Here is an 11441-nt window from a genome sequence, read left to right on the forward strand (position 1 = left end):
GTTCGTTTCAGGGCTCAAATGGGAAGTAAGACCGACCCAGGGAAATGGGGATTAGGGTTGGGATTAGGATGAGGGTCAGGGTTGGGATTAGGATAAGGAATAGGGTTGAGATTAGGATAAGGAATAGGGTTGGGATTAGGATAAGGAATAGGGTTGGGATTAGGATAAGGAACAGGGTTGGGATCAGGATAAGGAATAGGGTTGAGATTAGGATAAGGAATAGGGTTGGGATTAGGATAAGGAATAGGGTTGGGATTAGGATAAAGAATAGGGTTGGGATTAGGATAAGGAATAGGGTTGAGATTAGGATAAGGAATAGGGTTGGGATTAGGATAAGGAATAGGGTTGGGATTAGAATAAGGAATAGGGTTGGGATTAGGATTAGGCACTGGTTGGGGTTAGACGAGGTGTCGTTACCGCCGTCGTCGCCGTAGCGTCACCAGTGCCCACGTGCGGGTCCTTGACCTCACGCAGCTGCTTTGGCCTCTGGGACTCGTGTGTGAATATGTTTCGAGAATGGGCCGATGTAACGGATGTGGCTACCACCTGGTTAGCCACATTAGCTTTGGCCCTTGATTCTCCCGACGGATCGGCTGCCCGCTATTGCGTCGCCGCTACCGTCCGTGAAGTCCATTGATGTTCTTTTATTTCCTTTTTCTTGCCCTGATGTTTTAGGAAAGAGCCGAGCTAATGCCACCGGTTGACCTCCGGCTAACCACATTAGCATTGGCCCTTGCCTTTCCCGACGGGTCAGTCACCCGTCATGGCGTCGTCGATTCCATCCGCGAGGTCCACGTCAATGTTCAAGGTCCAGGCCCAGCTAATGTATTCGGCTAGCACCCAGCTAGCTACATTAGCCTTGGCCTTTACCCTTCTTGATGGGTCAATTGTCCCCCGTTGTCACACTCTTGTCCAGGTTCCCCCACTCGGCTCGTGGCGCAGAAAGGAACCCGGGTTCACCCCGCCAGGCCCGGGCAGGTTAGGTTTATGGTTATAGGCCGGGAGCCGGTAAAGACCGCCATCCCGTGGTGCACTCGCCACGTCGGGGCAAACTTACGGGAACCCCCTTTGTCACCGTGCCTCATGGTGTGAACCTGGACATCTCGTCTCCAGTGCCCACGTGCGGGTCCTTGACCTCCCGCAGCTGCTTTGGCCTCTGGGACTCGTGTGTGAATATGTTCCGAGAATGGGCCGATGTAATGTATGTGGCTACCACCTGGTTAGCCACATTAGCTTTGGCCCCTGATTCTCCCGACGGATCGGCTGCCCGCCATTGCGTCGCCGCTACCGTCCGCGAAGTCCCTTGACGTTCTTGTATCTTTTTCTTGGCCTGATGTTTTAGGAAAGAGCCGAGCTAATGCAACCGGTTGACATCCGGTTAGCCACATTAGCATTGGCCCTTGCCTTTCCCGACGGGTCAGTCACCCGTCATGACGTCGCAGGTTCCATCCGCGAAGTCCACGTCAAAGCTCAAGGTCAAAGTTTCAAATCCAGATTTAGCTTAATGTATTCAGCTAACTTGCAGTTAGCCACATTAGCTTTGGCCCTCGTCCGTCGACGAGGTAATTTTAGGACACATCATCAGTGGAGAACCCAAGTTCATCGGGTGTTTCGGGTCTTTAATCTCCAGACACCCTCCCTTGGGCGACCCAGCCAGGGGTGATCAGTTCCTGGCTTGTGTCCATGTATTGTTGCAAAGTTGTCTTTTCTTACTGTGTTGTGGCTCCTCACGTCCTTCCTCCTCGAGCTCCGTCGTCCAAATGGCTCCTTGCGGACGTGCGCAGACGCTTTTATAGGAGTGGGGATCTTTCCCCACAGTGCCCTCTTGTGGCCCATTGGAGAAGTGCACTTCCTCCTGTTGCTCCCAGTTTTTGGCTTGTATTTCTCTTCTTATCTGATTGTTGAACATGCTGTGTGATGTGCTCACTTACCTGCTCCTCTTCTTATCAATTGTCCCACGACGAATTTGTTGATCCATCTTTTATTCTTGTGATGATGAATCCCTTGTCGTTTTTCCTGGTTCTCTTCTCATCCGTTGTCCCCCGACGAATCCTCTTGTTGCTCCGTTGTACTATCTCACTCCTGTCCTTCCATTTCAAGTTCCGCTGTCCAAATGGCGTTTTGCGGAAGTGCGCAAACGTTTTTTTATCCAAGTGAGGATCTTTCCTCACAGTGCCTCCTGTGGTCCGTCCGTGAAAGTCCACTTCATCCTGTCGCTCTGTTTTTTTCCTTTTTTCCACCGAATGTTGTCTTCACTTACCTGTTTCTCTTCTCATCCGCTGTCCCCCGACGAATCTTCTTGTTGCTCCGTTGTACTACTTCACTTACCTGTGTTGTCCTTCCAATCCTTCTACTTACCTTGAAACCCTTTTGCCTTTGTTTCAGGTCCTCGTCCTAACTCCCCGAGCCCTGACTGATGTTCGTTTCAGGGCTCAAATGGGAAGTAAGACCGACCCAGGGAAATGGGGATTAGGGTTGGGATTAGGATGAGGGTCAGGGTTGGGATTAGGATAAGGAATAGGGTTGAGATTAGGATAAGGAATAGGGTTGGGATTAGGATAAGGAATAGGGTTGGGATTAGGATAAGGAACAGGGTTGGGATCAGGATAAGGAATAGGGTTGAGATTAGGATAAGGAATAGGGTTGGGATTAGGATAAGGAATAGGGTTGGGATTAGGATAAAGAATAGGGTTGGGATTAGGATAAGGAATAGGGTTGAGATTAGGATAAGGAATAGGGTTGGGATTAGGATAAGGAATAGGGTTGGGATTAGAATAAGGAATAGGGTTGGGATTAGGATTAGGCACTGGTTGGGGTTAGACGAGGTGTCGTTACCGCCGTCGTCGCCGTAGCGTCACCAGTGCCCACGTGCGGGTCCTTGACCTCACGCAGCTGCTTTGGCCTCTGGGACTCGTGTGTGAATATGTTTCGAGAATGGGCCGATGTAACGGATGTGGCTACCACCTGGTTAGCCACATTAGCTTTGGCCCTTGATTCTCCCGACGGATCGGCTGCCCGCTATTGCGTCGCCGCTACCGTCCGTGAAGTCCATTGATGTTCTTTTATTTCCTTTTTCTTGCCCTGATGTTTTAGGAAAGAGCCGAGCTAATGCCACCGGTTGACCTCCGGCTAACCACATTAGCATTGGCCCTTGCCTTTCCCGACGGGTCAGTCACCCGTCATGGCGTCGTCGATTCCATCCGCGAGGTCCACGTCAATGTTCAAGGTCCAGGCCCAGCTAATGTATTCGGCTAGCACCCAGCTAGCTACATTAGCCTTGGCCTTTACCCTTCTTGATGGGTCAATTGTCCCCCGTTGTCACACTCTTGTCCAGGTTCCCCCACTCGGCTCGTGGCGCAGAAAGGAACCCGGGTTCACCCCGCCAGGCCCGGGCAGGTTAGGTTTATGGTTATAGGCCGGGAGCCGGTAAAGACCGCCATCCCGTGGTGCACTCGCCACGTCGGGGCAAACTTACGGGAACCCCCTTTGTCACCGTGCCTCATGGTGTGAACCTGGACATCTCGTCTCCAGTGCCCACGTGCGGGTCCTTGACCTCCCGCAGCTGCTTTGGCCTCTGGGACTCGTGTGTGAATATGTTCCGAGAATGGGCCGATGTAATGTATGTGGCTACCACCTGGTTAGCCACATTAGCTTTGGCCCCTGATTCTCCCGACGGATCGGCTGCCCGCCATTGCGTCGCCGCTACCGTCCGCGAAGTCCCTTGACGTTCTTGTATCTTTTTCTTGGCCTGATGTTTTAGGAAAGAGCCGAGCTAATGCAACCGGTTGACATCCGGTTAGCCACATTAGCATTGGCCCTTGCCTTTCCCGACGGGTCAGTCACCCGTCATGACGTCGCAGGTTCCATCCGCGAAGTCCACGTCAAAGCTCAAGGTCAAAGTTTCAAATCCAGATTTAGCTTAATGTATTCAGCTAACTTGCAGTTAGCCACATTAGCTTTGGCCCTCGTCCGTCGACGAGGTAATTTTAGGACACATCATCAGTGGAGAACCCAAGTTCATCGGGTGTTTCGGGTCTTTAATCTCCAGACACCCTCCCTTGGGCGACCCAGCCAGGGGTGATCAGTTCCTGGCTTGTGTCCATGTATTGTTGCAAAGTTGTCTTTTCTTACTGTGTTGTGGCTCCTCACGTCCTTCCTCCTCGAGCTCCGTCGTCCAAATGGCTCCTTGCGGACGTGCGCAGACGCTTTTATAGGAGTGGGGATCTTTCCCCACAGTGCCCTCTTGTGGCCCATTGGAGAAGTGCACTTCCTCCTGTTGCTCCCAGTTTTTGGCTTGTATTTCTCTTCTTATCTGATTGTTGAACATGCTGTGTGATGTGCTCACTTACCTGCTCCTCTTCTTATCAATTGTCCCACGACGAATTTGTTGATCCATCTTTTATTCTTGTGATGATGAATCCCTTGTCGTTTTTCCTGGTTCTCTTCTCATCCGTTGTCCCCCGACGAATCCTCTTGTTGCTCCGTTGTACTATCTCACTCCTGTCCTTCCATTTCAAGTTCCGCTGTCCAAATGGCGTTTTGCGGAAGTGCGCAAACGTTTTTTTATCCAAGTGAGGATCTTTCCTCACAGTGCCTCCTGTGGTCCGTCCGTGAAAGTCCACTTCATCCTGTCGCTCTGTTTTTTTCCTTTTTTCCACCGAATGTTGTCTTCACTTACCTGTTTCTCTTCTCATCCGCTGTCCCCCGACGAATCTTCTTGTTGCTCCGTTGTACTACTTCACTTACCTGTGTTGTCCTTCCAATCCTTCTACTTACCTTGAAACCCTTTTGCCTTTGTTTCAGGTCCTCGTCCTAACTCCCCGAGCCCTGACTGATGTTCGTTTCAGGGCTCAAATGGGAAGTAAGACCGACCCAGGGAAATGGGGATTAGGGTTGGGATTAGGATGAGGGTCAGGGTTGGGATTAGGATAAGGAATAGGGTTGAGATTAGGATAAGGAATAGGGTTGGGATTAGGATAAGGAATAGGGTTGGGATTAGGATAAGGAACAGGGTTGGGATCAGGATAAGGAATAGGGTTGAGATTAGGATAAGGAATAGGGTTGGGATTAGGATAAGGAATAGGGTTGGGATTAGGATAAAGAATAGGGTTGGGATTAGGATAAGGAATAGGGTTGAGATTAGGATAAGGAATAGGGTTGGGATTAGGATAAGGAATAGGGTTGGGATTAGAATAAGGAATAGGGTTGGGATTAGGATTAGGCACTGGTTGGGGTTAGACGAGGTGTCGTTACCGCCGTCGTCGCCGTAGCGTCACCAGTGCCCACGTGCGGGTCCTTGACCTCACGCAGCTGCTTTGGCCTCTGGGACTCGTGTGTGAATATGTTTCGAGAATGGGCCGATGTAACGGATGTGGCTACCACCTGGTTAGCCACATTAGCTTTGGCCCTTGATTCTCCCGACGGATCGGCTGCCCGCTATTGCGTCGCCGCTACCGTCCGTGAAGTCCATTGATGTTCTTTTATTTCCTTTTTCTTGCCCTGATGTTTTAGGAAAGAGCCGAGCTAATGCCACCGGTTGACCTCCGGCTAACCACATTAGCATTGGCCCTTGCCTTTCCCGACGGGTCAGTCACCCGTCATGGCGTCGTCGATTCCATCCGCGAGGTCCACGTCAATGTTCAAGGTCCAGGCCCAGCTAATGTATTCGGCTAGCACCCAGCTAGCTACATTAGCCTTGGCCTTTACCCTTCTTGATGGGTCAATTGTCCCCCGTTGTCACACTCTTGTCCAGGTTCCCCCACTCGGCTCGTGGCGCAGAAAGGAACCCGGGTTCACCCCGCCAGGCCCGGGCAGGTTAGGTTTATGGTTATAGGCCGGGAGCCGGTAAAGACCGCCATCCCGTGGTGCACTCGCCACGTCGGGGCAAACTTACGGGAACCCCCTTTGTCACCGTGCCTCATGGTGTGAACCTGGACATCTCGTCTCCAGTGCCCACGTGCGGGTCCTTGACCTCCCGCAGCTGCTTTGGCCTCTGGGACTCGTGTGTGAATATGTTCCGAGAATGGGCCGATGTAATGTATGTGGCTACCACCTGGTTAGCCACATTAGCTTTGGCCCCTGATTCTCCCGACGGATCGGCTGCCCGCCATTGCGTCGCCGCTACCGTCCGCGAAGTCCCTTGACGTTCTTGTATCTTTTTCTTGGCCTGATGTTTTAGGAAAGAGCCGAGCTAATGCAACCGGTTGACATCCGGTTAGCCACATTAGCATTGGCCCTTGCCTTTCCCGACGGGTCAGTCACCCGTCATGACGTCGCAGGTTCCATCCGCGAAGTCCACGTCAAAGCTCAAGGTCAAAGTTTCAAATCCAGATTTAGCTTAATGTATTCAGCTAACTTGCAGTTAGCCACATTAGCTTTGGCCCTCGTCCGTCGACGAGGTAATTTTAGGACACATCATCAGTGGAGAACCCAAGTTCATCGGGTGTTTCGGGTCTTTAATCTCCAGACACCCTCCCTTGGGCGACCCAGCCAGGGGTGATCAGTTCCTGGCTTGTGTCCATGTATTGTTGCAAAGTTGTCTTTTCTTACTGTGTTGTGGCTCCTCACGTCCTTCCTCCTCGAGCTCCGTCGTCCAAATGGCTCCTTGCGGACGTGCGCAGACGCTTTTATAGGAGTGGGGATCTTTCCCCACAGTGCCCTCTTGTGGCCCATTGGAGAAGTGCACTTCCTCCTGTTGCTCCCAGTTTTTGGCTTGTATTTCTCTTCTTATCTGATTGTTGAACATGCTGTGTGATGTGCTCACTTACCTGCTCCTCTTCTTATCAATTGTCCCACGACGAATTTGTTGATCCATCTTTTATTCTTGTGATGATGAATCCCTTGTCGTTTTTCCTGGTTCTCTTCTCATCCGTTGTCCCCCGACGAATCCTCTTGTTGCTCCGTTGTACTATCTCACTCCTGTCCTTCCATTTCAAGTTCCGCTGTCCAAATGGCGTTTTGCGGAAGTGCGCAAACGTTTTTTTATCCAAGTGAGGATCTTTCCTCACAGTGCCTCCTGTGGTCCGTCCGTGAAAGTCCACTTCATCCTGTCGCTCTGTTTTTTTCCTTTTTTCCACCGAATGTTGTCTTCACTTACCTGTTTCTCTTCTCATCCGCTGTCCCCCGACGAATCTTCTTGTTGCTCCGTTGTACTACTTCACTTACCTGTGTTGTCCTTCCAATCCTTCTACTTACCTTGAAACCCTTTTGCCTTTGTTTCAGGTCCTCGTCCTAACTCCCCGAGCCCTGACTGATGTTCGTTTCAGGGCTCAAATGGGAAGTAAGACCGACCCAGGGAAATGGGGATTAGGGTTGGGATTAGGATGAGGGTCAGGGTTGGGATTAGGATAAGGAATAGGGTTGAGATTAGGATAAGGAATAGGGTTGGGATTAGGATAAGGAATAGGGTTGGGATTAGGATAAGGAACAGGGTTGGGATCAGGATAAGGAATAGGGTTGAGATTAGGATAAGGAATAGGGTTGGGATTAGGATAAGGAATAGGGTTGGGATTAGGATAAAGAATAGGGTTGGGATTAGGATAAGGAATAGGGTTGAGATTAGGATAAGGAATAGGGTTGGGATTAGGATAAGGAATAGGGTTGGGATTAGAATAAGGAATAGGGTTGGGATTAGGATTAGGCACTGGTTGGGGTTAGACGAGGTGTCGTTACCGCCGTCGTCGCCGTAGCGTCACCAGTGCCCACGTGCGGGTCCTTGACCTCACGCAGCTGCTTTGGCCTCTGGGACTCGTGTGTGAATATGTTTCGAGAATGGGCCGATGTAACGGATGTGGCTACCACCTGGTTAGCCACATTAGCTTTGGCCCTTGATTCTCCCGACGGATCGGCTGCCCGCTATTGCGTCGCCGCTACCGTCCGTGAAGTCCATTGATGTTCTTTTATTTCCTTTTTCTTGCCCTGATGTTTTAGGAAAGAGCCGAGCTAATGCCACCGGTTGACCTCCGGCTAACCACATTAGCATTGGCCCTTGCCTTTCCCGACGGGTCAGTCACCCGTCATGGCGTCGTCGATTCCATCCGCGAGGTCCACGTCAATGTTCAAGGTCCAGGCCCAGCTAATGTATTCGGCTAGCACCCAGCTAGCTACATTAGCCTTGGCCTTTACCCTTCTTGATGGGTCAATTGTCCCCCGTTGTCACACTCTTGTCCAGGTTCCCCCACTCGGCTCGTGGCGCAGAAAGGAACCCGGGTTCACCCCGCCAGGCCCGGGCAGGTTAGGTTTATGGTTATAGGCCGGGAGCCGGTAAAGACCGCCATCCCGTGGTGCACTCGCCACGTCGGGGCAAACTTACGGGAACCCCCTTTGTCACCGTGCCTCATGGTGTGAACCTGGACATCTCGTCTCCAGTGCCCACGTGCGGGTCCTTGACCTCCCGCAGCTGCTTTGGCCTCTGGGACTCGTGTGTGAATATGTTCCGAGAATGGGCCGATGTAATGTATGTGGCTACCACCTGGTTAGCCACATTAGCTTTGGCCCCTGATTCTCCCGACGGATCGGCTGCCCGCCATTGCGTCGCCGCTACCGTCCGCGAAGTCCCTTGACGTTCTTGTATCTTTTTCTTGGCCTGATGTTTTAGGAAAGAGCCGAGCTAATGCAACCGGTTGACATCCGGTTAGCCACATTAGCATTGGCCCTTGCCTTTCCCGACGGGTCAGTCACCCGTCATGACGTCGCAGGTTCCATCCGCGAAGTCCACGTCAAAGCTCAAGGTCAAAGTTTCAAATCCAGATTTAGCTTAATGTATTCAGCTAACTTGCAGTTAGCCACATTAGCTTTGGCCCTCGTCCGTCGACGAGGTAATTTTAGGACACATCATCAGTGGAGAACCCAAGTTCATCGGGTGTTTCGGGTCTTTAATCTCCAGACACCCTCCCTTGGGCGACCCAGCCAGGGGTGATCAGTTCCTGGCTTGTGTCCATGTATTGTTGCAAAGTTGTCTTTTCTTACTGTGTTGTGGCTCCTCACGTCCTTCCTCCTCGAGCTCCGTCGTCCAAATGGCTCCTTGCGGACGTGCGCAGACGCTTTTATAGGAGTGGGGATCTTTCCCCACAGTGCCCTCTTGTGGCCCATTGGAGAAGTGCACTTCCTCCTGTTGCTCCCAGTTTTTGGCTTGTATTTCTCTTCTTATCTGATTGTTGAACATGCTGTGTGATGTGCTCACTTACCTGCTCCTCTTCTTATCAATTGTCCCACGACGAATTTGTTGATCCATCTTTTATTCTTGTGATGATGAATCCCTTGTCGTTTTTCCTGGTTCTCTTCTCATCCGTTGTCCCCCGACGAATCCTCTTGTTGCTCCGTTGTACTATCTCACTCCTGTCCTTCCATTTCAAGTTCCGCTGTCCAAATGGCGTTTTGCGGAAGTGCGCAAACGTTTTTTTATCCAAGTGAGGATCTTTCCTCACAGTGCCTCCTGTGGTCCGTCCGTGAAAGTCCACTTCATCCTGTCGCTCTGTTTTTTTCCTTTTTTCCACCGAATGTTGTCTTCACTTACCTGTTTCTCTTCTCATCCGCTGTCCCCCGACGAATCTTCTTGTTGCTCCGTTGTACTACTTCACTTACCTGTGTTGTCCTTCCAATCCTTCTACTTACCTTGAAACCCTTTTGCCTTTGTTTCAGGTCCTCGTCCTAACTCCCCGAGCCCTGACTGATGTTCGTTTCAGGGCTCAAATGGGAAGTAAGACCGACCCAGGGAAATGGGGATTAGGGTTGGGATTAGGATGAGGGTCAGGGTTGGGATTAGGATAAGGAATAGGGTTGAGATTAGGATAAGGAATAGGGTTGGGATTAGGATAAGGAATAGGGTTGGGATTAGGATAAGGAACAGGGTTGGGATCAGGATAAGGAATAGGGTTGAGATTAGGATAAGGAATAGGGTTGGGATTAGGATAAGGAATAGGGTTGGGATTAGGATAAAGAATAGGGTTGGGATTAGGATAAGGAATAGGGTTGAGATTAGGATAAGGAATAGGGTTGGGATTAGGATAAGGAATAGGGTTGGGATTAGAATAAGGAATAGGGTTGGGATTAGGATTAGGCACTGGTTGGGGTTAGACGAGGTGTCGTTACCGCCGTCGTCGCCGTAGCGTCACCAGTGCCCACGTGCGGGTCCTTGACCTCACGCAGCTGCTTTGGCCTCTGGGACTCGTGTGTGAATATGTTTCGAGAATGGGCCGATGTAACGGATGTGGCTACCACCTGGTTAGCCACATTAGCTTTGGCCCTTGATTCTCCCGACGGATCGGCTGCCCGCTATTGCGTCGCCGCTACCGTCCGTGAAGTCCATTGATGTTCTTTTATTTCCTTTTTCTTGCCCTGATGTTTTAGGAAAGAGCCGAGCTAATGCCACCGGTTGACCTCCGGCTAACCACATTAGCATTGGCCCTTGCCTTTCCCGACGGGTCAGTCACCCGTCATGGCGTCGTCGATTCCATCCGCGAGGTCCACGTCAATGTTCAAGGTCCAGGCCCAGCTAATGTATTCGGCTAGCACCCAGCTAGCTACATTAGCCTTGGCCTTTACCCTTCTTGATGGGTCAATTGTCCCCCGTTGTCACACTCTTGTCCAGGTTCCCCCACTCGGCTCGTGGCGCAGAAAGGAACCCGGGTTCACCCCGCCAGGCCCGGGCAGGTTAGGTTTATGGTTATAGGCCGGGAGCCGGTAAAGACCGCCATCCCGTGGTGCACTCGCCACGTCGGGGCAAACTTACGGGAACCCCCTTTGTCACCGTGCCTCATGGTGTGAACCTGGACATCTCGTCTCCAGTGCCCACGTGCGGGTCCTTGACCTCCCGCAGCTGCTTTGGCCTCTGGGACTCGTGTGTGAATATGTTCCGAGAATGGGCCGATGTAATGTATGTGGCTACCACCTGGTTAGCCACATTAGCTTTGGCCCCTGATTCTCCCGACGGATCGGCTGCCCGCCATTGCGTCGCCGCTACCGTCCGCGAAGTCCCTTGACGTTCTTGTATCTTTTTCTTGGCCTGATGTTTTAGGAAAGAGCCGAGCTAATGCAACCGGTTGACATCCGGTTAGCCACATTAGCATTGGCCCTTGCCTTTCCCGACGGGTCAGTCACCCGTCATGACGTCGCAGGTTCCATCCGCGAAGTCCACGTCAAAGCTCAAGGTCAAAGTTTCAAATCCAGATTTAGCTTAATGTATTCAGCTAACTTGCAGTTAGCCACATTAGCTTTGGCCCTCGTCCGTCGACGAGGTAATTTTAGGACACATCATCAGTGGAGAACCCAAGTTCATCGGGTGTTTCGGGTCTTTAATCTCCAGACACCCTCCCTTGGGCGACCCAGCCAGGGGTGATCAGTTCCTGGCTTGTGTCCATGTATTGTTGCAAAGTTGTCTTTTCTTACTGTGTTGTGGCTCCTCACGTCCTTCCTCCTCGAGCTCCGTCGTCCAAATGGCTCCT

This window comes from Hippichthys cyanospilos, chromosome 7 (assembly GCF_059441005.1).
Source record: "Hippichthys cyanospilos isolate Australia breed blue-spotted pipefish chromosome 7, RoL_Hcya_1.0, whole genome shotgun sequence".
Lineage (NCBI taxonomy): Eukaryota > Metazoa > Chordata > Actinopteri > Syngnathiformes > Syngnathidae > Hippichthys > Hippichthys cyanospilos.